This window comes from Schistocerca cancellata, chromosome 9 (genome assembly GCF_023864275.1).
Source record: "Schistocerca cancellata isolate TAMUIC-IGC-003103 chromosome 9, iqSchCanc2.1, whole genome shotgun sequence".
Classification (NCBI taxonomy): Eukaryota; Metazoa; Arthropoda; class Insecta; order Orthoptera; family Acrididae; genus Schistocerca; species Schistocerca cancellata.
Window position 1 is genome coordinate 254,790,150 of NC_064634.1, and position 22,140 is coordinate 254,812,289.

At 41.2% G+C, this 22,140-nt stretch overlaps 1 protein-coding gene across 1 annotated transcript in view; it reads right to left on the reverse strand.

Moving 5' to 3' along the window:
* The window catches only part of LOC126101326 (odorant receptor Or2-like), a 78,796-nt gene that overhangs the window by 38,380 nt on the left and 18,276 nt on the right, over positions 1-22,140 (reverse strand). The window lies entirely within an intron of this gene.

A 22,140-nucleotide genomic window follows, 5' to 3' on the forward strand; every position in this document is an offset into this window, starting at 1 on the left:
GACACGACGAACCGTCTTGTTCTGCATATGGATTCAAACCCAGCTCATGCAGACTAAGCAAAGATTTCGTGACTGACGGAAACTAACAGTCATTCCTGATTAGGCATACAGAGAGTGATATACCTCGATTTTAGACAGTATCAGTTAGCAAATATCAACTTTAAATTGCATAACGCAAACACTTTTAACAGACGCGAATTCCTACCCAGCATCTATTGTCCCTGTTAACGAACTACGAGAGATGTTAAATATTGCTTCTTCACAAGTAACTTACTTGAAATGCCGTGAGGTAAAGCTGTGTGTTGGACACGGATTCGAACCCGGAACCTAATCGGATTGCCATCGAAGCACAGTCAAATGTGACATATCGGAATTTCGCGGCAGTAACTAGATGTTTTAACTGAAATGACGAGACGAAACATTAATTTTTTCCTTCCCAGGACTCCAACCCGGCACCTATCGCTGTTATATTCTAGAGAAAACTAACGTTAAATATGGGTTTGTTGCACCAGCAGTGACATGTGAGCATGTTTGAACTGAAATAATATGACGAAGAGTTCAGCGCTCACTGGGAATAGAGCCCCACACATATCGTTGTTGACTACACACAAAGAGACGTCAGCTACCGAATTTTTCTCCACCAGCTGCTCAGAATAGCATCTTGAACTTACAGTCATCTCGCAAATAGTTCTGTGTCTCACTGGGAGTTAAAAACGTCGGATATCGTTAGTGTTGACAGCGAATGAAAATACATTAAAAATCAAAATTATTATCCACCAGCAGATAGGTGTTCTCATGCTAGAGCTTGATAATACATAATTAAATCTTTAGTGCCGGGCCAGGATTCGATCCCATTCACGCATAATATGTGAAGGTGTTGAGAAATCTGCAGTTTTGAACAAACAACAAATTGTAGTCCAGCTGTATTGCCACGAAGGGATCAAATATCGCGTTAAGGGCGGTCTGAGTTGCATTCCCAGTTCAGAACCAATTTTATAGACATACAGAAGTTCAAATAAAAGATGGAATAAGTGTCCTGTGACCATACATAGCGTTTGTGTCGTCACTTGAAATAAAGAACTAGTATAAGAAAGGTTACTGGTGATAGAGTTTCTACATGTCGCAACTCCAGACTTTATTGTGGTTCAACCTACCGTCTACTTGGTAAAGAAGGAATATCATCTTTAATGTGAATTTTCAGACCACGCAGCCATTATATCTCCTTCACTTGGTGTAGCCAGGAGAGAATGGAATCTGTCTCTCCCTATCTAAAATCATTGACAGAAGTGGGAATCGAACCCAGACCATAGGCATAACAACCTACCATCCGTCCAACAGACCACGAAATCCTCTTCTCTGCGAGTCATTTTTCTATCGTAACGCAGTTGCGCCACACTGGATGAGAATTCTGACACACAGGCTCCCTGTAGTAATTTGCAGCATGTTCAGTAAATTCATTTACTTGGTTGACCGAATCACCATGAACTAGCTGCCTCGGCTACCCAGTGCATACATTCGACTATTTTGTAATCACAGAAATAAAATCACGTTACTGCCACCTACACACAACTGCCAACATTGTAGGATGCAGAAGTTTAAATAGGAAGTGTTCCTTTCCACTTGAGCTATTCTATTGCGCTATCTGTTACTAGAAAACGTCGTTCAGTCCAAAAGAAAAGCTGTAACTGTTTGTCTCTCAGAAGTCAAGACCTGGCCATATGCATAATCTCACAGTGCTGAGGAATCCAAAAGTTGTGGAGGAATAGTTGCCGAGCTCTGGAGCTGTTGTAGCTACGTGTCAGCTTGTAGCATAGATAAGATGTCGCGAGTTCGAATACATTCAGTGCTACATTTTTTAAAACGCAATTCTGCTCTCTGCTGAAGTTATCAATCTAATGGAACTTTGAACATAATTCCCTTCACTTCTCAACCCAAAGTAGTCGCATGTGGAAAAAGGACTAACTACTGTGACATTTTGTTCTATTCAGGTTTAATAGACAGCAGGCAGCAGATGCATCTCGAAGATGCGCAGGGAGAGCGCATCGTGCCATAACATGTCAGAAAAGTATTTTCTACATTAGCCGTCGTGTGGTAGTGATATTTGATTCTTCTTCAAACTTTGATTGACAGCTTTAACTCAGAACAAATTTTCTACATGCATGTAATCAATAAACTGCATGTGCATTGTCAGACTGTCATAGGTAACATCAGAGAATTCGCATATATCGCTGATGATTAATTTCTCTCTCATATTTACTATTGTTTTAACAACACTAAAGGAAACCTTACGAAAATTGTGCACTGTATTATAAGAAATGAAATAAAACTAACCATGATAACCTTACGACGAAAGTATCTGTACACAAGCATGCTTCTATCGACACGAATTAATAAAATTCTACTCACTTAGATTTTGATTGGGTCTGTGTTTAATTGGTATGCTGTGTCATACTCAAGAGGTATGCAAATGTGGCATTTCATAAATATAGTTACGTATTCCTAGAAACCCAAAATTCGCTTGTCAGCAGCGGAAAGAGGCGTTACCTGTTGTGCAGCATTGTAAGTTTTTCAACATTGCACTATGAGCTGAAAGCATTTTATTGCGATTTCCTTATTGATGTTTGATCTGACTGCTTGTAGCTCTTTCACAGAAGGGATAAAAACGTTTCAATCAGTGAGACTGGAAATGCGAACCGTAACAGACGCTGTTTCACAGGTCAGCACGTTAGCACAGAGCTGGCGAGGAGGTATGAGTCTCAGCTTCCTATTACGACGGCAATAGTAACTAGAACTCGTAAACCGCTATTTAAAGGTCGAGATTAGTTGCGATTTCCACCTGCAACGACTTTCCTGGGCTGAAAACCGTAAATTTTCAATCTTTTGTTACCCTTCAAGCTATAATAACTCAGATTATTCAATGGAAATGACAGGTAAAATCAAGTGAACTTTGAGGCTTAATTCCGTGCACACCAGGAAGTAACTAGTCGATCACAGAGTTGCCAAACATACGTTGCCTTGTTGCCAAATCTCAGTTACAGTACCAGCAGGAAGAAGACGAACCGATGTGATCCTACAGCGGTCTGGGAAGTGACCATAGCTGGTGTCTCCAAGTCGCGGCTGGAATACGTAATGCGTCTGATTCGCTTTCTGTAACTAGGTTTAGGGACTGGAGCGTAGTTACTAATAATACTCAGAACTGACTGCAAACTGAGCATCATAAATCAGTAACTCTCATTATTGTTTTTATATTTCTTTCGTAAGTGCACTCAAAACTAAGAAAGTCATTCACAGGCGTTTTCGTGCCTCGCCGATAGTCGAGCACAACATACAAATAAAGATAAAAAGGAATGTGTGTGTGTGTGTGTGTGTGTGTGTGTGTGTGTGTGTGTGTGTGTGTGTGTGTGAGAGAGAGAGAGAGAGAGAGAGAGAGAGAGTGAGAGAGAGAGAGAGGAATAAAAAGCAATGAGAGAGAGTGGAAAAAATTGTTGTAAAGAAATTGAATCATGGTATTTAAAGAAATCTTTCATTAAAATGTCACGTTCCACATCATTACGAAATGTCGTATTCATGATCTATGGAACAAGAGTTAATCTAATGTAATCTAATCTAATCTAATCACATCATATTGATGATTAGCCATGAAGAGTCATGAATTACCGAAAGTTTTGCCAATACCAGTAACCAAATCTAAACTTGAAAATAAAAGACGACAATTTTTGTAATAAACCGTGACTCCTGTCAAGACCCTTTCATCCCTGTTATCTAACCATGAAAGATGTCTGATATACCTCCATTCTGAAGTAACAAAGTGTGCATGCATTTAAAGATGAAGTGCATGATGTGAAGTTCTGTGACGGAGATACGAACCCAACACGTAATCCGATTGTTAACTAAGAAAAATCAAATGTTACGTATCGGTTTTTCTTATGAGCCGCTAGGTGTCTGAATCTAAAATAAAGATACAAACTTTTGTGCCTAAGCGACAATCGAACTGCACACCTACCGTGCATCCACGAATATAGCTTAAGTATCAGTTGCTTACTCATGAACAGTAAGATGTGTGCGTGTTTGACCAGAAATAACGACACCTGTTGCGATTGTTGGCAACACATGAGCAGACATTGAAATTGCGCGTTAATTTTCACTAGCAGGTGGGTGTGCACTTGATAAAGCTAGAAATGAAATTATGAATATTTTTGTACTGGATCAGGTTTCAGACCCACATACTTACCTTTGGAGGAGACCTAGAGAAGATTGCAGTCTTGGGAAAAGGAACGAAATGACTGAACTATACTGTTCCGAGAGATTTTGTGAAAAATCAAAATGGCTTCACATCCAGCCTATGATGCCTAGAAGAGTCTTTACATCCTGCTGACATGAGAATAGCATAATCTCTGCGTCAGAAGCTTGCTTCTACTTGACCATTTAATAGACTCGCATTTTTTCCACCGTGACTAATTTTGTAAGCTAAGCACATCATCCGTTACAGCACACTCCTGGGGCTGGGTAATGTGGCCACAATGGTCTGGTGGAACGAGCTATCACTGGTGCAATGCGTGGGTTCAGGCATTTACTTTTAAGAGGCACAAACAGATTTATTTTACCTCTGGTAACCTCAAGAGAAAGACGTTATAATCCAGAATCCGCATTAAACATCACGTTCCTTCATTACCAACTGGGCAGAGCCGGTTTACGTTGGGAAATGACACAGCGGAAGTCATGGTAAAAAGAAATACAGTCGCCAGTAAGCTTACTTACATTAGAAAATTTTATTTTATTTGATGAACCGATAGCCATTTAAAGGGACAGGGCTCTTATTTTACTTGTACTTGATTGAACGAGAGACGTTTAAGAATTTGGTGCTGGACTGTGATTCGAATTCGTATCTCCTCTTTCGAGGATCTGAATCTTTCGGAACAGTATAGTTCAGTCATTTCGTTCCTTTTCCCAAGACTGCAATCTTCTCTAGGTCTCCTCCAAAGGTAAGTATGTGGGTCTGAAACCTGATCCAGTACAAAAATATTCATAATTTCATTTCTAGCTTTATCAAGTGCACACCCACCTGCTAGTGAAAATTAACGCGCAATTTCAATGTCTGTTCATGTGTTGCCAACAATCGCAAAAGGTGTCGTTATTTCTGGTCAAACACGCACACATCTTACTGTTCATGAGTAAGCAACTGATACTTAAGCTATATTCGTGGATGCACGGTAGGTGTGCAGTTCGATTGTCGCTTAGGCACAAAAGTTTGTATCTTTATTTTAGATTCAGACACCTAGCGGCTCATAAGAAAAACCGATATGTAACATTTGATTTTTCTTAGTTAACAATCGGATTACGTGTTGGGTTCGTATCTCCGTCACAGAACTTCACATCATGCACTTCATCTTTAAATGCATGCACACTTTGTTACTTCAGAATGGAGGTATATCAGACATCTTTCGTGGTTAGATAACAGGGATGAAAGGGTCTTGATAGGAGTCACGGTTTATTACAAAAATTGTCGTCTTTTATTTTCAAGTTTAGATTTGGTTACTGGTATTGGCAAAACTTTCGGTAATTCATGACTCTTCATGGCTAATCATCAATATGATGTGATTAGATTAGATTAGATTACATTAGATTAACTCTTGTTCCATAGATCATGAATACGACATTTCGTAATGATGTGGAACGTGTCATTTTAATGAAAGATTTCTTTAAATACCATGATTCAATTTCTTTACAACAATTTTTTCCACTCTCTCTCATTGCCTTTTATTCCTCTCTCTCTCTCTCTCTCTCTCTCTCTCACACACACACACAAACACACACACACACACACATTCCTTTTTATCTTTATTTGTATGTTGTGCTCGACTATCGGCGAGGCACGAAAACGCCTGTGAATGACTTTCTTAGTTTTGAGTGCACTTACGAAAGAAATATAAAAACAATAATGAGAGTTACTGATTTATGATGCTCAGTTTGCAGTCAGTTCTGAGTATTATTAGTAACTACGCTCCAGTCCCTAAACCTAGTTACAGAAAGCGAATCAGACGCATTACGTATTCCAGCCGCGACTTGGAGACACCAGCTATGGTCACTTCCCAGACCGCTGTAGGATCACATCGGTTCGTCTTCTTCCTGCTGGTACTGTAACTGAGATTTGGCAACAAGGCAACGTATGTTTGGCAACTCTGTGATCGACTAGTTACTTCCTGGTGTGCACGGAATTAAGCCTCAAAGTTCACTTGATTTTACCTGTCATTTCCATTGAATAATCTGAGTTATTATAGCTTGAAGGGTAACAAAAGATTGAAAATTTACGGTTTTCAGCCCAGGAAAGTCGTTGCAGGTGGAAATCGCAACTAATCTCGACCTTTAAATAGCGGTTTACGAGTTCTAGTTACTATTGCCGTCGTAATAGGAAGCTGAGACTCATACCTCCTCGCCAGCTCTGTGCTAACGTGCTGACCTGTGAAACAGCGTCTGTTACGGTTCGCATTTCCAGTCTCACTGATTGAAACGTTTTTATCCCTTCTGTGAAAGAGCTACAAGCAGTCAGATCAAACATCAATAAGGAAATCGCAATAAAATGCTTTCAGCTCATAGTGCAATGTTGAAAAACTTACAATGCTGCACAACAGGTAACGCCTCTTTCCGCTGCTGACAAGCGAATTTTGGGTTTCTAGGAATACGTAACTATATTTATGAAATGCCACATTTGCATACCTCTTGAGTATGACACAGTATACCAATTAAACACAGACCCAATCAAAATCTAAGTGAGTAGAATTTTATTAATTCGTGTCGATAGAGGCATGCTTGTGTACAGATACTTTCGTCGTAAGGTTATCATGGTTAGTTTTATTTCATTTCTTATAATACAGTGCACAATTTTCGTAAGGTTTCCTTTAGTGTTGTTAAAACAATAGTAAATATGAGAGAGAAATTAATCATCAGCGATATATGCGAATTCTCTGATGTTACCTATGACAGTCTGACAATGCACATGCAGTTTATTGATTACATTCATGTAGAAAATTTGTTCTGAGTTAAAGCTGTCAATCAAAGTTTGAAGAAGAATCAAATATCACTACCACACGACGGCTAATGTAGAAAATACTTTTCTGACATATTATGGCACGATGCGCTCTCCCTGCACATCTTCGAGATGCATCTGCTGCCTGCTGTCTATTAAACCTGAATAGAACAAAATGTCACAGTAGTTAGTCCTTTTTCCACATGCGACTACTTTGGGTTGAGAAGTGAAGGGAATTATGTTCAAAGTTCCATTAGATTGATAACTTCAGCAGAGAGCAGAATTGCGTTTTAAAAAATGTAGCACTGAATGTATTCGAACTCGCGACATCTTATCTATGCTACAAGCTGACACGTAGCTACAACAGCTCCAGAGCTCGGCAACTATTCCTCCACAACTTTTGGATTCCACAGCACTGTGAGATTATGCATATGGCCAGGTCTTGACTTCTGAGAGACAAACAGTTACAGCTTTTCTTTTGGACTGAACGACGTTTTCTAGTAACAGATAGCGCAATAGAATAGCTCAAGTGGAAAGGAACACTTCCTATTTAAACTTCTGCATCCTACAATGTTGGCAGTTGTGTGTAGGTGGCAGTAACGTGATTTTATTTCTGTGATTACAAAATAGTCGAATGTATGCACTGGGTAGCCGAGGCAGCTAGTTCATGGTGATTCGGTCAACCAAGTAAATGAATTTACTGAACATGCTGCAAATTACTACAGGGAGCCTGTGTGTCAGAATTCTCATCCAGTGTGGCGCAACTGCGTTACGATAGAAAAATGACTCGCAGGGAAGAGGATTTCGTGGTCTGTTGGACGGATGGTAGGTTGTTATACCTATGGTCTGGGTTCGATTCCCACTTCTGTCAATGATTTTAGATAGGGAGAGACAGATTCCATTCTCTCCTGGCTACACCAAGTGAAGGAGATATAATGGCTGCGTGGTCTGAAAATTCACATTAAAGATGATATTCCTTCTTTACCAAGTAGACGGTAGGTTGAACCACAATAAAGTCTGGAGTTGCGACATGTAGAAACTCTATCACCAGTAACCTTTCTTATACTAGTTCTTTATTTCAAGTGACGACACAAACGCTATGTATGGTCACAGGACACTTATTCCATCTTTTATTTGAACTTCTGTATGTCTATAAAATTGGTTCTGAACTGGGAATGCAACTCAGACCGCCCTTAACGCGATATTTGATCCCTTCGTGGCAATACAGCTGGACTACAATTTGTTGTTTGTTCAAAACTGCAGATTTCTCAACACCTTCACATATTATGCGTGAATGGGATCGAATCCTGGCCCGGCACTAAAGATTTAATTATGTATTATCAAGCTCTAGCATGAGAACACCTATCTGCTGGTGGATAATAATTTTGATTTTTAATGTATTTTCATTCGCTGTCAACACTAACGATATCCGACGTTTTTAACTCCCAGTGAGACACAGAACTATTTGCGAGATGACTGTAAGTTCAAGATGCTATTCTGAGCAGCTGGTGGAGAAAAATTCGGTAGCTGACGTCTCTTTGTGTGTAGTCAACAACGATATGTGTGGGGCTCTATTCCCAGTGAGCGCTGAACTCTTCGTCATATTATTTCAGTTCAAACATGCTCACATGTCACTGCTGGTGCAACAAACCCATATTTAACGTTAGTTTTCTCTAGAATATAACAGCGATAGGTGCCGGGTTGGAGTCCTGGGAAGGAAAAAATTAATGTTTCGTCTCGTCATTTCAGTTAAAACATCTAGTTACTGCCGCGAAATTCCGATATGTCACATTTGACTGTGCTTCGATGGCAATCCGATTAGGTTCCGGGTTCGAATCCGTGTCCAACACACAGCTTTACCTCACGGCATTTCAAGTAAGTTACTTGTGAAGAAGCAATATTTAACATCTCTCGTAGTTCGTTAACAGGGACAATAGATGCTGGGTAGGAATTCGCGTCTGTTAAAAGTGTTTGCGTTATGCAATTTAAAGTTGATATTTGCTAACTGATACTGTCTAAAATCGAGGTATATCACTCTCTGTATGCCTAATCAGGAATGACTGTTAGTTTCCGTCAGTCACGAAATCTTTGCTTAGTCTGCATGAGCTGGGTTTGAATCCATATGCAGAACAAGACGGTTCGTCGTGTCATTTAATGTTCATACATATTCTCAACTAGCTGCTCGTGAATAACTTAAATTTTTAATGTCACTTTGTGTTAAATAGTTCAAATGGTTCAAATGGCTCTGAGCACTATGGGACTTAACTTCTAAGGTCATCAGTCCCCTAGAACTTAGAACTACTTAAACCTAACTAACCCAAGGACATCACACACTTCCATGCCCGAGGCTGGATTCGAACCATCGACCGTAGCAGTCGCGCGGTTCCGAACTGAAGCGCCTAGAACCGCTCGGCCACCGTGGCCGGCCCATCAACAAGCGACTTATGACTATGCTCATTTAGAGCCACAGTAAAAAATATACACTCATCAATGCACGTGTCCCCACCAACATCGAAAATAAGAAAAACTCCGAAAATGTCGAAAAATTTTGGAACACACTCGAAAATGCTATGAGCAAATTTCACCAGGATGACGTGAAAATACTAGTGGGATACTTCAACTCTCTATTTGGGACAGAAGAAACCTGTTGAAAAATCATTGGCACAAATTCAACACACCGTAACACTTAGACCAACGCCACACGTCTGACTGACATTTTCCGTTTTTACCGGTTTAGGTGACGAAATCCTAACAACGAAAACAGCTACGACAGATACTGAAGATGAGGGCTGCATAAATAACACCCCCTACTCTTTATTCGAAATGTTCTAGTTGCAGTCGATACATCAGCATATTAATCGTAGCTACGCTTTCGATCCAAATCACGTTTACAGGAATGCAAATAGAATCCATTTGCCTATACACGTGGTAGTTCACATCCCAGTATTAATGCTACCGCGTTTTAGAAGTGCCAAGATTCCCATTGCTAGCTAGCTTAAGAAACACTGAGGCTAATGAACGTTTTGCGGCTGTGGCGAGTCTAGTGGAGAATTCGAAACTGTGTAGAATACGTTTGGCAGCTGTGGAGCCGTTTATTTCCTGGGGTGGTGCAGAAATATCCTACTAAATTTACTCTCTAATAACAGTATTTTGCTATTTCGATAAACATCCCGAATGGTTGTCACATAAGCGGTGACATAAAGGAAGAAAATTCATGTTTTTGAGTCCAGAAAGCTCTATGCAACAGAAACTGCAGATCAATATGCCATTTTCATTGCGAAATTGGTGGCTTATTCATGTCTGGGCTAATAATAGAGGTTTGCATGGGTTGTCTGCTAGCGTAGTGAAAGGAAGGTCTGGTTTGTTTTCGGTTCTAATCTCGATGGAGGCAGGTAGAATATCAGTAAAGCAATTTTAAGAAATTCTCGCGGCCCCAATACGTTTTATCGCTACCTTTATTCTGTACTGGCGCCCTGTGCATGTCAATATGACACTTTTGTAGAATTTCATACATGTTACTGCCTACTTTTTCCGCTTCTGTCAATAATGGATTGGACTTAAGTGTGGCACAGAATGATTTTTAACTGAATTTCGTTATGAATCTTCACGCATTGTTAAATTTGCACACTTTCATGGTAGGTCAGCAACGGTAATCCAGTATGACTGGTCTGAACGTTGACACAGACCGTTTCGCGGCCGAAAGCGGATAATATTTTGCTAATTCGTAACGATCCGGCGTTCTTTGTATTACTAAAACAATTATGTTATCTCGATAAGCTGAAATTCATTTTTATTGGTACAGTTCATACCAATTAGCGTTTCTTCTTTCAGTTCTGTCTTATATTTACGTGTTGTATTTAACACACTAATCAGCATTAATATAGTCTTACAAATTATTGAAAACAGCCTAAAAAAGTTCAGATAGTTTGTCAATTTCACGCAAGTGCATAGTATGTTGGTAGCACTTCGTCGCCTTGCCTGTTATGCTGTGTAGCAGACTTTAAAGCCGTGCGGATCAGCATAACGAAAAGGCGAGGGGTCTCGCTCGTTTTGTCCACGACTGTACATGAAGGTCTAGAGTTTATTTAATTTATGGAAAAATGAATGAGCTGTAGCATTTTAAACTTCATGTTTAGAAAAAAAACTCAACTCTTATAGTTAATTACCTCAATTTGTACCACAGTTTTTAATACATTTGGAAAATTCTAGAGTTTCATACATCTGTAAGTATGGTTTGTATGCTGTGCAAAATTCATCTAACAATCTCTCTTATTTATGAAGAAAATTGTACCTATAGCAACAAATGCAGCTAATAAATAGTAAGTGAAAAAATACTGAAATTTCACAAGCAAAAAAATTTTTTTTCTGTTATGTGTTTGAACTTCCATTATTATGAGTGTTAATCCTGAATCCTTCCTGGTCATGCTGACAAAGTTCTACGAATTTATTTGTAAAAGTATAGACAGTGGGAATTAAAACGTCCTGTGGTGCCTGTCTTGCTCCAAGTCGGGCCGCTTGACGTCCTACCCCCCTTAAACGGATTTGTAAGCCCACATTAACTGCATAATGGTGTTCACAGGTATTAAAATGTGGAGTCCTGGAGTAACAAACTGAATATTCTGATCTGTAGTACACGTGCTGAATTACGTAACAGACCAGCTCTCGTTAAGGTCACATTTAGTGTGTGGCCATTTACATGAGAGAGGATACTGATAGACACCTTTAGTTGCCATTGAGCAGGATATAACTATCACACTATGATTTTCATTTCTTGAATCACATGAAATAAATAGTCAGATGATATGGCTCTTTGACAAACAGGACCCTGTGCGAATGGTTATGATGATGGTTTGATAAGCGAAGTTTTAAAACACGCCTGGTGTGACTGCAGTAGTTTTTTCATTAATTACACTTGGTAACTATAACTGTCATTAACATTTTGATCATAAATTTGGGGTTGTTAGACAATTCTAGAATTTTAAACCTACAAATGTATCTGCTATGTTTATCATGTAGATAATAATAACTGTTACCTGTCTTTTGCAACTTGATTTTTTCCAGGTATGTTTCACCTAATCAGATTAGGAGGTTTCAGGAATCAAAAGGGGATAAAATAGATAACTGTTCAATTCCAAAAAAACAGTTGTTAGGTACAGAGTGTTTCCCGGCAGAAATTTTAGCTTATCTCAGTTTCTGAACAATATGCAATTACAAGCTAGGGATTTGCGTCCTATTCTTTTTGTGTGCACATCTCTTTTATCTCTTAAAGATCCATTATAAGATTTTGTGAAACACGATTGTAAAAACAATACACAATTTTAATTGCAAAACGTGGATAGTATTTGGTTTTGAGTACATACTAAAAAGTGAAGCTTCCAACAGGATTGGTCGTATTCTACGTCAACATGGAGTAAAATGTGTTTTTCATACACCATCTAAGATTAGGGGTGAGTTAGAGTCTGTATGTGGTTTACGTAAGATGGGGATATGCCGTATCCCATGCAGTTGTGGCTTGTCATACGTGGGTTGGATGATCAGGATTATAAAGAGCCATGTATGGAGCACACGTGTCACACACGTTTACCACAATTGAGCAGATCTGTTATTGCAAAATACCACTTTTGTTTTATTTTATTTATCTATAATATGACACATGAAAGCAGCACATGTATAGACATAAGTACAACACCAGACAAGAACACAAGTGTGCAATACAAATAACACATATAAAGGACATAAATAGTGTCACAAAAGAACCAACCACACTTATGACGTATAGCTTATAAGACTAGTTGCTGACTACACATCCATATAGAGATCTTATATCCACTTTGTGGCATGAGGTGTGACTTCTACAAAGAGTTCAGGCGATCCATAATATTTCCTTATAGCTCATATTTTATTAGAATATGCAGAGCCTGCTTAGTGCCTCCACAATCACAAGTTGGGTTGCCCACAAATCCCCATTTAAGAAGCATGGCTTTGAACCTTGTGCATCCACCTTGGACACGGCTGAATGTAGTCCATTCTTTTTTTACGAAGTTGAACCCATGCAGTGATTTTGAGCAATCGGTTGTAATTTGGTGATTGCTAAGTGAATTCTCCCAGTCGTTTATCTACGTACGCAGCAGGGTGAAGGTTTTCTATCCCTTACACTGCTGTTGTTCCATGTTGGCTTCCGTCATGTGTAGCATTTATTTGATAAGTTCTTTGCTACCCATTGAATAGATAAATTTTTTACATGCCCTGTCTGCCGTATTCTTTAACGGTTATTTTTTATCGTCTTAGCTTTGAAAGAGCTATGTTACTTACGATAGAGAGCACTGGCGATTTTACTCAAGGTTTCGTGGAGCTGCACGTCCACCTTGCCAGTTGGTGACTTCCTTGCCAGACTGGGGCACAGCATTACGCGCTGGTGAAGACTATTGAAGTTACTGCTGTTCACAGTCTAGAGGCATCTGCTTCCCAAGAACAGAAAACCAGTTTTCTAGGAATATTATCCGTCTTTAGTTTCAGACCAACATTTTAAAGATATTTTTAAGAGGTCAAGGACTTATCCAGCGTAACACGCTGGAAGTAGCATTTCACCTTCTTCTGGTTAAGTGACATCTTCAGCTGTTTATTGGCGCCTTATTGTTGAGGTCAGATGGATTTTGATGCAAACGCCACAATCTGTAGTATCTGTTGAGGGTATCTTGATCGTCACCCAGACTCCTTGCCCCTTCCTCAACACATTCAATATGCGCCACTATGGTCAGATAATCAGCGTATCCGAATTTTTTCTCACTTTTTAAGGTATACCCCTAATGTGTAGGTAGAATAATAATTCAAGAACTGAACCTTGCAGTAGTCCAGTATTGATACTGAGTGAAACCCATTCTATTATCCACTTTAAAATTGCAGTTAAAGACATCTTCTGTAGGGATCGTAAGTTGAAGACATAGAATCACTTTCTTCAGTTTTAGAAAACGTCCTTAGAACCAAACACTACTGTAGGTGGCTGTTAGTTCTGCGAATGGCAATAATGTTTTCTGACGTCTTTGATGTCCTTGTGAGGTTAAGAAAATAAATAACCCGCTTCTATGTACAAACTCAAAGCGAATGTCTGCTTGGAACGATGGGGTCACGTTATCTACAGCCTTGTAGATGTGTTTGTATATGAATCGTTCCAGAAATTTGACGCTCAGTACTGCTATTTGGCGTTAACTCCATAGATCATTGGGAGTATTATCACTATGACGTGTAGATGAACACTAAGATGGTGCACCCTGGGCGATGTTATTCAGGAACAGAAAGGTGAAGAGTCTACATCAGCAGTGACAACACTGTATGTGCGATACATCATGGGCAATTACTATTGGTTTCTCCGTCTTAAAAAAATGGTTCAAAAGGCTCTGAGCTCTATGCGACTTAACTTCTGAGGTCATCAGTCGCCTAGAACTTAGAACTAATTAAACATAACTAACCTAAGGACATCACATACATCCATGCCCGAGGCAGGATTCGAACCTGCGACCGTAGCGGTCGCACGACTCCAGACTGTAGGGCCTAGGACCGCTCGGCCACTCCGGCCGGCTCTCCGTCTTAAGCTCACTGCAATTAATGAAACAGGTGAAGCTTAGAAGGCCACATCTCAACCCACGCAGAACTGTCTAACACATAAAGCTTCATAACATCTGAAGATCAAATAATGTTATCCGTAAATGTGTTAATGTACTGGCCGAAACGAGTTCCGCCAGTACACAGAAAACGAAACAAGTAGATCAAAAGAATCTAATACAGTCTGTTTTCGCCAGAAGGCAATCCCTAAACGGCGAAATATTTAAAGCACATCTAAATCTTGCGAAAGTTCTGAAAAAAAACATTATTTTCTCCGTGTTTGCAAGCAAGATTGAAAATCGTACATGTACAGTGATACAAGAAATGAAAAAACGCACAGAAGAAAGATTTCAAATTTAAGAGCTAAACAAACACCTAACATCGCCGTAAACTGCGTAAAGGCTAACGAAAAACATTACTTTTATCCGAGGATGGTAAATCTCACTGACACTATGTTGCATACAAAAGAAATCAAACTGCAATAAAAACGTCTGAAACATAACGTCAGTAAGTTGGTTGGTTGTTTTGGGGAAGGAGACCAGACAGCGTGGTCATCGGTCTCATCGGATTAGGGACGTATGGGGAGGGAAGCCGGCCGTGCCCTTTCAGAGGAACCATCCCGTCATTTGCCTGGAGCGATTTAGGGAAATCACGGAAAACCTAAATCAGGATGGCCGGACGCGGGATTGAACCGTCGTCCTCCCGAATGCGAGTCCATTGTCTACGTCAGTAAGTAAATAGACGAAACTACACAAAAAAACTCATAATTGTGTGAGAAAGCATTCTCTTACAGGAATATACAAATGAAATAATTGAGTTAAACATTGGTCTGACGAGAGGATTAGTAAGCAGTGAACTCAAAAACGTAATAACACTAGTGGGAAACAAAAACAGTACAGACTCCATAGCACTAGTGAAACTTTAAAAAAAGGCTATAGGAACGCAACACGACTATCACAAGAGCGGATGAAGAAAACATTGTGGTTCTCACGGATAAACATCAAACATCACAGCACCCGAAATCCCATAAGCAGTACAAGTGTACAAGTAGAATAAAGTTTCTTTCGATTTCAACGTCCGCCACAAAAAAGGAAAAAGGCAGTGGTTTGCAGCACATGTCACCAAGAGGCAGAAACACTGTAAGAAAAATGAGCTAGAGTTTTATAAAGAAATACCTTTCGTTTGCTCACCCACTGTTAAACAATATCGGCTAAATATAACTTATGACATCGGTCATCTTTGGTTGCGCAGTGATAGTCATCTTTGGGTGTGCAGTGGCGTTAGATGCTTCCACCGTATGTATTGCCATTATGCATACGCTGTATTATGGTTCTTAGTAGCCACCTACTGAGGGTTTAAATTTTCTTGCATGAGGTCTCTCATTGCACTTACGCACTGAAAATGAGGAGACGTTCACCTGTCGAATTACCGGCGATTGTTGAAGACTTCACCTGGCTGCATTCATCTAAGTTGTTTGAGGCCGAGGGGTATACATTCTAGCTTTAAGATTCTAGAAGCTGATTGTTGGCACCTGACTCATGGAACACTCCACTTCCCAGGTTACGTAAGAGCTGGGATTTAACAAAATGGTTCAAATGGCTCTGAGCACTATGGGACTTAACATCTACGGTCATCAGTCCCCTAGAACTTAGAACTACTTAAACCTAAGTAACTTAAGGACATCACACAACACCCAGTCACCACGAGGCAGAGAAAATCCCTGACCCCGCCGAGAATCGAACCCGGGAACCTGAGCGCGGGAAGCGAGAACGCTACCACACGACCACGAGCTGCGGACTGGGATGTAACCTTCTACTCTATCTATGGTGTGATGGGCCACAAGTACCTCTAATTGGGGAAAACTGACGCTGCATGAGTTAACTGCCGTGTGAAATAACGTATTGGTGACGAGAAGGCACCGTCAACAGCTAACAAGTGTGTCAGTGGATAGACGAACCACAGCTCACAAATTATTCACGAGTCCAATGATGGACAACACCAAGGAGGACATAATAAGTCAGTGATACATCTTCGCTGTGGGGGACAGAACTCACTGCTCTACATGTCAATGAGCAACGAGTTACAGGGGTAATACACTGGACTCGTATTCGAGAGGAGAGCGGATCAAACCCTGCCCAGAGATTCAGGTTTCGTACTTTTTTCAATAAATCACTAAAGGCGAATGCTGGGATGGTTCTTTGGCAAAGGGTCGGTCGATATTCTTCCCCATCCTTCCAAAAACAGAGCTTGTGCTCTGTCTGTAACCATCTTGTCATGCACGGGATGTCGAACAATAATCTTCCCTCCTTCATGATCGGCATGTGTCCTTCTGTGCGCCACACCTAACGTGGCCCAGAGGTTTATATGAGTGCAGGAACAGAGATATTGAAAGAACGATGAACGGAAAAACTTAAGTTTCGATTGGTGAGTCAGAACAGATGTTGATACACACTTTCGGCGTTGTACTACTCCATCAAAAATCACGCAGTATGTTTCATCTCACATGCTGAATGTGGACCGTTCAAGAAGGTGATGGATGTGTGCGCGTGTGAAGGATGGTCACATGTAATAGAAACTGGGTCCCGGATACGTGTACCGTCGTCTCATCCCGGCGCATTGTGCTTTAACATACCGCAGAAATGTGTCTATTGGTTCACCTACAACAAGTACCGAGCGAGGTGGCGCAGTGGCTAGCAGACTGGACTCGCATTCGGGAGGACGACGGTTCAATCCCGTCTCCGGCCATCCTGATTTAGGTTTTCCGTGATTTCCCTAAATCGTTTCAGGCAAATGCCGGGATGGTTCCTTTGAAAGGGCACGGCCGATTTCCTTCCCAATCCTTCCCTAACCCGAGCTTGCGCTCCGTCTCTAATGACCTCGTTGTCGACGGGACGTTAAACACTAACCACCACCACCACCACCTACAACAAGACACTGTCAACCTGTACCTTCAATAAGAGTATCCACCACTTCATGCGCTCTGGAATTATACCGGAAGTGTTTGTAGAAAACTCCATAAACTTACAAGTGATTTTTTGATCGTCCATGCCACTTCACCTCAATCATAGAAAGCGCATCAGAAACTGCACTGAGAGAGATGTGCTTGTTTTAGACCTAGCTCCGACTATTTATCTATATGTCCCCACATGGGTGGTGTTGGGCTTTTAGTGGATACAATATCATCGCTCTTCTGACAAACCAATTAAAAAATTCCAAACTTACTAAAATATTGCAAGTGGCATTAAAAAGTGAGTGTTTAACGAAGATGAAAGACGAATGACGCTGAACTGGTAAAGAATAAAAGGGTTATTTTTTTACTGTAGGATGTATTTATATGGAGGAAAATAACAACTGATGTGTTTATCCAGCTGCGGTATTACGGGATTTGTAGGTTCTTGGGCCTTTTATGTGGGACGATGTTTGTTTCAGGGAACTGGGAGTCTGATGTGGGACAGATTTCGAACCAAGCCTTAGGATGTCGTTGATGGTGAGGACAGGAGCCCTGGCAACGGAAGGAAAGGCGGGTTCTCAGAAAATAGAAATGAGTGATAACACGATAACACAAGTCAGGAACTCTCAGGCAAATCAGGACAAACTAATTGAAACAGTGGATCCCGGAATCCTTCAACTCCCACACAAAGAGAAAAAGAAAACAAAAAGATCTCTAATAGGAGAGTTTGAGTAGGTCCAGAATATATCTCCACTATCCCAACTCTACGAAGAAGAATAAGAAGCACAGCAACGTCTTTTGCTGTTGAGGTAGCAGGTAGTACGTACAAGAGGAACCTCATTGAAAAAATACTCTGAGAAAAGCAAAAGTAGGCCTGACCAAACTAAAACTGATAAAATCAAAAATGGCTATACCAAACGTGCTAATACGTCTTCAAACTGATACTGCAAGATCTGTGAAGTTTACCAGGACCAAAAAATGATTAAGTTCTCAAACGTTGAGTATCGATCCATACCAGTTGTGCTATAATAAATGTAAAGAATAGCCGGCCGGTGTGGACGAGCGGTTCTAGGCGCTTCAGTCTGGAACCGCGCAACCGCTACGGTCTCAGGTTCGAATCCTGCCTCGGGCATGGATGTGTGCGATGTCCTTAGATTAGTTAGGTTTAAGTAGTTCTAAGTTCTAGAGGACTGATGACCTCAGATGTTAAGTCCCATAGTGCTCAGAGCCATTTGAACAATTTTTCTTGTAAAGAACAAATTAATTTATTGTGTAGTTGGACACCGGAACGAGTATCTAAAACTGTTTAGTGTAAGTACAAAAGTAGACTAATATTTTAAGTAACGAAAAAGTATTAACGGCTCAGATTAGTTTGTTAATGTCTTCGAAATTAAAATACATATTGGTCATACTCACCCAATTTCTTTCCTTCTTGCTATATTTAAAAAAAAATATTAGTCGTACACCTTATAATATCAATGACACTGTTTAGAAGACCTGCTTGTAAATTGTACCACTTTGTCCCTCTCCCCTTAGACTGCGATGGCACATGTCATGGGATAACTATAAGCACTTATAACAATGGGGGTGTTATTGCGTGCAGAATGTATGAAAGGTGGGTGCACTGATGGAGCTGCCATCTGCACTCCGATGATTCATATGAAAAGGTTTTCGACGTAATTATGAACGCACGAAGGAAATTAACAGGCTTTGAACGCATATGGTAGATGGAGCTAGACGCATGGGGTATTCCATTTCGGAAATCGTTTGGGACTTCAGTATGCCGTGGTCCACAGTGTCAAGAGTGTGCTGAGAATACCAAATTTCTGGCATTCCCTCTCCCTACGGACAACGCAGGGGCCGACACCTTCACTTAACGACCGAGATTTGCGGCGTTTGCGTACAGTTGTCAGTGCTAACAGGCAAGCAACACTGCGTGAAATAAACGCGCCCGAAATCAATGTGAGACGTACGGCGAACGTATCCATTAGGACAATGCGTCGAAATTTTGGATTCATGGGCTATGGCAGCAGACGACAGTCGCGAGTGCCTTTGCCAACAGCAAGGCATCGCCTACAGCGCCTCTCCTGGGCTCGTGACCATATGGGTTCTACCCTAGACGACCGAAAAGCCAAGTCCTGGTCAGATGAGTCCCAATTTCAGTTGGTTCGAGTGTGGCGCAGATCCGACGAAGCCACAGACCCAAGTTATCAACAACGCTGGTGGTGGCCCTATAATGGTGTGGGCTGTGTTCACATAGATAGACTGGGTCCTCTGGTCTAACTGAACCGATCATTGTCTGAAAATAGTTATGTTCGGCTATTTGGATATCCATTTACAGCTATTCAAGGACTTCATATACCAAAACAACGATTGACCATTTATGGATCTAAAGCTACCATGTTACTGGACAACAACTCTACGCGATTAGATTGAAGAAAGCTCTGGACAATTCGGGTGAATGAATCGTTCACCCGGATCGCCCAACATAATCCCATCGAACATTTATGGGACATAATCGATAGGTCAGTCCGTACACAAAATTTTGCACCGGCAACAGTTTCGCGTTTATGGACAGCTAAAGAGGCGACATGTTTCAATACTTTTGCCAGGAACTTCTCGAGTCCATGTCAGCTGAACTGTTGCACTAAGCCGAGCAGAAGGAGGTCTGAAGCGATACGGGAGGCATCCGATGACTTTTGTCACCTCCGTATACTGTGTTGAATCTTTCAAATCGTAGAAAATTTATTTACGAAACTTTAGACTTACGTGTTTCGCATAATGAGCTGCACATTAATAGTATTACATTTAGATAACGTTTATTAAATTTCATTAAAATCAGAAAACATTTGAAAATGGTACAATTTATGAAGCTTTGCCCTACCCCATAGGCGATGGCTGCGGCAATATGTAGTAGGCATGAGCATTACCTCAGGTCTCCTATTAACGCTCCTACTACACACTGACAATGCCATCGCCTAAGATGTACACTACTGGCCATTAAAATTGCTACACCACGAAGGTGACGTGCTACAGACGCGAAATTTAACCGACAGGAAGAAGATGCTGTGCTATGCAAATTATTAGCTTTTCAGAGCATTCACACAAGGTTGGCACCGGTGGCGACACCTACAACGTGCTGACATGAGGAAAGTTTCCAATCGATTTCACATACACAAACAGCAGTTGACTGGCGTTGCCTGGTGAAACGTTGTTGTCATGCCTCGTGTAAGGAGGAGAAATGCGTACCATCACGTTTCCGACTTGGATAAAGGTCGGATTGTAACCTATCACGATTGCGGTTTATCGTATCGTGACTTTGCTGCTCCCGTTGGTCGAGATCCACTGACTGTTAGCAGAATATGGAATCGGTGGGTTCAGGAGGGTAATACGGAACGCTGTGCTGGATCCCAACGGCCTCGTATCACTAGCAGTCGAGATGACAGACATCTTATCCACATGGCTGTAACGGATCGTGCAGCCACGTCTCGATCCCTGAGTCAACAGATGGGGACGTTTGCAAGACAACAACCATCTGCACGTACAATTCGACGACGTTTGCAGCAGCATGGACTATCATCTCGGAAACTATGGCTACGATTACCCTTGACGCTGCATCACACACAGGAGCGCCTGCGATGGTGTACTCAACGACGAACCTGGGTGCATTAATGGAAAAAATTGGCACAAATTGCAAAACGCCATTTTTTCGGAAGACTCCAGGTCTGTTTACAGCATCATGATGGTCGCATCCGTGTTTGGCGACATCGCGGTGAACGCACATTTGTAGCGTGTATCGTCATCGCCATACTGGCGTATCACCCGGCGTGATGGTATGGGGTGCCATTGGTTACACGTCTCGGTCACCTCTTGTTCTCAATGACGGCACTTTGAACAGTGGACGTTACATTTCGGATGCACGACCACATGTTGCAGGTCCTGTACGGGCCTTTCTGGATACAGAAAATGGTCGACTGCTGCCCTGGCCAGCACATTCTCCAGATGTCTCACCAATTGAAAACGTCTGGTCAATGGGGCCGAGCAACTGCCTCGTCACAATACGCCAGTCACTACTCTTGATGAACTGTGGTATCGTGTTGAAGCTGCGTGGGCAGCTATACCTGTAAACGCCATCCAAGCTCTGTCTGACTCAATGCCCAGACGTATCAAGGCCGTTATTACGGTCAGAGGTTGTTGTTCTGGGTACTGATTTCTCAGGATCTATGCACCGAAATTGCGTGAAAATGTAATCACATGTCAGTTCTAGTATGATATATCTGTCCAATGAATACCCGTTTATCACCTGCATTTCTTCTTCGTGTAGCAATTTTAATGGCCAGTAGTGTATATTGGGCTATAGGGACTAACGTGAGCGTCGAAACACGCTCAGTCAATTAACAATATACGTAGATGGTTCAAATGGCTCTGAGCATTAAGGGACTTAACTTCTGAGGTCATCAGTCCCCTAGAACTTAGAACTACCTAAACCTAACTAACCTAAGGACATCACACACATCCATGCCCGAGGCAGGATTCGAACCTGCGACCGCAGCGGTCGCTCGGTTCC